This window comes from Coloeus monedula (assembly GCF_965178545.1).
Source record: "Coloeus monedula genome assembly, chromosome: 1".
NCBI lineage: Eukaryota > Metazoa > Chordata > Aves > Passeriformes > Corvidae > Coloeus > Coloeus monedula.
The window spans coordinates 29,681,033-29,686,358 of NC_138781.1; positions in this window are offsets into that span (position 1 = coordinate 29,681,033).

The window sequence follows — 5,326 nt, forward strand, 5'->3', positions numbered from 1 at the left end:
ACAGTGTGGCAAGACAACCTCAACAACACACAAGCCTTTATCTTAAGAATTTCCCTGTCCTTATAGTAACTTACTTGATGATTACCATAGGTTGTACCTGTGACTTAAATCCTGTTCCACTTCAGAAGATAAGAGTGCAAATGTTTTTACCGGCAACTACTGAGCTATATAGTTTCTTGGTCTCCATTCCTCAGGAGAAATCTGATAAAGTACCTTGGACAATTTGTCAAAACTTCTGCTCTTTTTATCTTTTAGGACCTGAGAAATCGGCCAACATTCAAGGAGTTTGGACTGTTCCAAAGAAGAGAAGCTGGTGCAGAAATCAATACTTCTCTCAAAAAATTTTGTGTATTTATAAGGAATGTATTGAACTTTTTTTCCTGAGGAGAAAACCCATAGTTATTCATTGCATCAATGTCCTTCTAAGTTACGTCCCTACGAGGACTCTCCCGAGGCTTTTCAGGGTTGTGCAACAAGCTGTTTGTTGGTATCTGCTCCTTTTCCTTCTATACCATGAAAAGGAATATTGCAGAGGAATCACAAGTAACAGAAGCCAGGCTAATACAAGAATCAAATCAACACAGTCATGCCAGGCCTGTGTTGCAAGTGAGATAGTAAGACTTGCAAAAGACAAGTGCTTGTAAGTGCAAGCCCAGAACAAAACAAATAATTCCTATAAATAGGAAGCTGATTTGTTTGGGGAATATTGTTTACAATCTCCAGAAGCAACACCTTGCAAAGTATGGTTGAACCACTGGGTTACTGGGGGGGATATCTAGGCATGTCTTTTTCCTGCTTCCACTTATTCCTCTCATTTATGCAACCATTACATTAAATTATACCCTTTTCAGCCTTCCACACAGACAGCTGAGATCCCTCAGTTGCTTTCAATATGCCCTTGTATTAGCATGGAGACCAGCAGCACTTCATGAACAATTTGTTTACTTGATTCCAGGTGGACAAAACTGCCAACTTCAGGGGAGCTTCACTGGACTGTCCGTGGCTGAAAGTACGAGGAAGAGTTGCAATTTCAGCAGCTGTTTTCTCTTTCTATGAATAGCATACACAAAGAGATGGTTAAACCATATGCTGCTTTACAGTTCTGTCTGGAGTAAGCTTCTGATCTTTAATGGGGACACTATGGATTTTAGTTGGAGTACCTGTGAACCAAAATTATTCATGTTAGTTTTTAATGCAGCACCTAGCTAAATCCTTTAAAACAGCTGGATTGTCACAGTCTTCTGTAGAAATAGCCAATGAGCTATTATGGAGAGGGGTCACATTGTAAGGAAAGGTGGGGGCAGAGATAGCAGCACTTCTTGATGCTGTGCTGCTGTCAAGAAGTGTAATTGCACTATCTTGCTGTCAAGGCTGTGGGTAAATCAAGACTAAGAAATTGTGTCTCTCAGCAAAATGGGAACAGCTCTCCCTGGCTATTACACATTGCTTGCTGTCACCTTCAACGAATGTTTATAAAGTACTTGGTCATCTTCCCATGTAAAATGTTACATATAAGCCACTGAAAATGAATTTTTATCGTGTACTTGTTTAAGCTAATGCTAACAGTAACTAGTGCAAAACTTTGATGTCTGTCTCAAATAGGTCAGACTAATTGGAAAGAGCTGACATGGTAAAATATGTGAAATCTGAAAAAAATCTGTCTGAAAAGTGTGATGTGTTCACAAATAGATCAAGAAAGGGAATCTGTCATTTATCAACTCTTGTATTTAATACTGTATGAACAATGAAACATAAAGCAAGCTGATACAGCCAGAATATTGTCTAAGTATATTACACTGATAAGAGTCAGCACTTAAGTTGGATAAAGTATGTAAAAAGATTCAGTATCTATAGGATATTCAAACATCTTACATGTAAGTGGTCTTTAGACAACTTTGACATTGAGCAAGGGAGTCCAGCCAATTTGTAGCTGAATCTTTTCTGAGCTGGGGTGAGGCACTTATTGACCGCACCTCTAGCACTAGTGTTTAAAATAAGTGGATGCAACAAACAGTGCAAAAGAATAAAGAGATTGATGACAACTGAGAATAGCACTGACTGGCCCTGGCTGAAACATTGGACCTATAAATTAATATATGTGCAGGTGCAATTCTGAACGTGACTTTGTGCATGTGTGTGTACTTTCAGTGTCTGCCAGACAGAGATCACAGGCAGCTCTTGCAGCTGCCTCAAGCCCTGCTTGGCTCTGGCAGTTGTTGAGGAGCTGGTAATTGTTTCCCCAAACTACATACCAGGTGCAGCTCCCTTGGCTCTAGACTGTCATTCACAACACTGCTCTGGACCCACTTGGGAAGAGCCCACACCTTCTGCACACACTATCCTAAAGAAAGAGGGCAAGTGAGAACCGGAGAGCAAGCACTTTGCTATTGAACAGATGTTTATCTTCAACCTTTGCTGATTCTATCCTCAGCCATTAATATGTGATTGTATGAACTTATTTTTAAGATAATGAATTATCACAAACATAATTTTAAAAAAAATTATGTAGAATTTGCTAACAATATACTTTCTTTTTTTAAGTTTTAGTACAGTTTAAGTTTGATGGAGGTACCCGTGGGCCTGTGACTGACTGACTTCATCAGAGGGCAGAGATTTTAGGCTGTTCCTTAGCTGGAAGTCCACAACCTGAACCTTGGTACATGCCAGCAGGCCTCCCTCTTCCCCGCACATGCACATCCTCCTCATAATATCATAAAATACTTTGCATTAGCTAAACCCATCGACCAACCTTTATCACATACAGCACATAAATCACAGCCAATAGGGCTAAGCTGCTGAGGGGTTCAGGAGGTGCAGAGCTGTGTGTTACCGACGGCAGGCGGGCTCAGCGCGCCGGGCTCGGGGCGCCCGCGGGAGCCCCGGGAGCCGCCGCTGCTGCCGGCGCCCGCCCGCTCCCCATTCCTGGTGTTCGACTCCCCCTGCAGGGCGAGCCCGCCGCTCCTGCCTGCTTCGGGCGTGTTTGCTCCCGGTCCCCGGCAGCTACCCACCACTCACCGCCGCCTTGAGCAGGAGCATCCCGCTGGAAAGGATGTTAAGGTGTAACACTGTACGGTTATCGCAGCAGCAATCTTAACCTCATCAGCATTTACTTTCTCTCCTCTTGCTCAGTATTTTAGGGTTGCAGCCCATTTCTTTGTGGCTCTCAGGTGCTTCCAGAGATGCTGTTTTCTCCACCCCTCCCTTTCTGGTACAGCCCTCTCCTCCTGCACCGCTGCCTCAAGCACACCTCTCCATCGTCTCTCCCATCACTGCTCTGCAGCAAGAACTGAGGGGCACAGATGATTTTTTTGTCGCTCCATGAAGTCTGACATTTGAGTATCTTCAGCCTATATCAAAGCCAGAAAAGGGCATTTTCATTTTTTTCTTGATATGAGTAGTGAGAGAAAAGGGAAACTTTGGAACATCTTTTTGAGTATTTTCAATCAAACAGTTCAGCATCCAAATGCAGCTTGTTTCAAGTGCTTTGCTTTGTTTGGGTTTTTTTTTTTGTATTAAACTGCAATTCCCTATAATAGTGTACTGCCCCATGGGAGGAATATTCTGCTGTTTAATGCCATGTCTTGCCTGTGGAGTAATCTTCCTGGCTGAACATCTTTCAGAAAGACTCCAGAGATGTCTGACTTTCTCCCTGTGCCTCTAGCTTGCTTCAGTGCCTCAGAAGAAGAAAATGGTTATCCCTCAGGCACTTGGCAGAGGACAGCTGCAAGATAGGGTTTTAGCTGGTTTAAAACATGTGGGCTTCAATCAATTCACCAAAGCCATGGCCTGGCATTTCTGCATTGCCATGCTGGCTTCAGAGGAGAGCAGCTCAGGCTCTCGTCCCTGACTTATTCCAATTTTGTTCCAGAGACCACTTCAACTTTGTAGACAATGTGCTTTCTTTCCAAAAATTCATTCAGGTGGAATATTCCCAAGGGTTTTCTCCTCCTCATCCTACCAGCCTCAGCCCCAGGCAGAGAGCAGGCAGCAGTGAAGAGGGATGTGGGGATGTTTCCCACTGATGGTCCCTTGGGGAAGCAGGGTCCTGAGCTCAGCCACTGTCCCAGCCAGGCCTGTTAGGCTGGGAAGGGGCTGAGCCAGTGTCTGGATTGGGCTGAGGGTACAGCAAAGTCTCTGCAGGGATCGATAAGAAGGCTCTGCCTGGAAATGAATGCCAAAGAGCTGCCTGTCCCCCAGCCAGCCCATCTCTGTTTGCAGTGGCACAGCCTGGGCTGGCAGAGTTACGCACACGAGGACCAGCCCTGCACCCACAAGTTGGAAGTCCAGTGTCCTCTATTAAACGCTTTCAAAAAAACCACAGCTCTTAACAGCACAGTCATCAGTGTCTGTGGGTCTGTCCAAGAAGGATTTCAGCTCAATTCATGCTGCTGATAAACAGCATAAACAGGGATGAGCATTCGTAAATCTACTGCACAACATCGAATGAGTCAAATGAGAAACATGGCTCAGTAATTTTAATATGCTGATAAATTCTGTGGTCCAAGGTCCTTGCCTATGTTTCAGGTACATGAGTAATGCCACCTATTATCTCCAGAGCCACTGAAAAATGAATGCAGGCAAAACAAGATTTCCATGATTCAACTGGTTAATCAAGGGATCCCTAATACACAGAGTTGTTTTCGGCACTTTGGTATCATCTCAGCAGTAATAAATTTTACAAGACTGTACCTTCAAGCCTTTATAGTTTTCAATTTACAAAAAACTTCATAAATATGAATACATTCACTGTAAGAAATGCTGCTGTGAAGTAGCCATTAGTCATACTGCATAGAGGGGGAGGCTGAAGCATAGTGAAGTTTACCAACCTGCCAGCTCTCATTTTCCCTGAGCAGGACTAGCATCCAGGAAACCAGATTTGTTGGTCTTTATTGAAACATGGGACCATGTGCACCATACTCAGTTCTTTTATGGGGAGAAAAGAGGGCAGCAAGACACACTGGCAGCCTAAGGGGTCTTTGTGATCTCGCCCTGGCCTCACCATTCTGGGAGTTCATGTTTCCTCAAGCAGTTCCTGGGTTCTTGGCCTTCCCCAGCCTCCTTACAGCATCTGTGTCCAGCCTCACTCCTTGGATGGTTAATTTAGGCTATGGAGTTCCTTGGAGAACAGCCACTGTTTTAAAAGTGGCTGGCACATTAATGTCTCAGTGAAGATCAGAAACCCAAAGTAATGTATTCAGTGTAGAGCAATTTCCGGTTTCTTCAGAAATACTTTTGTAAGACAAGTGTGCGAGTTCAAGTTTTGTTTCTACTAATGAACACACCAGTGACAGTGAGAGCCATAGCCCAAAAAGCTTGCAGAAGTTAT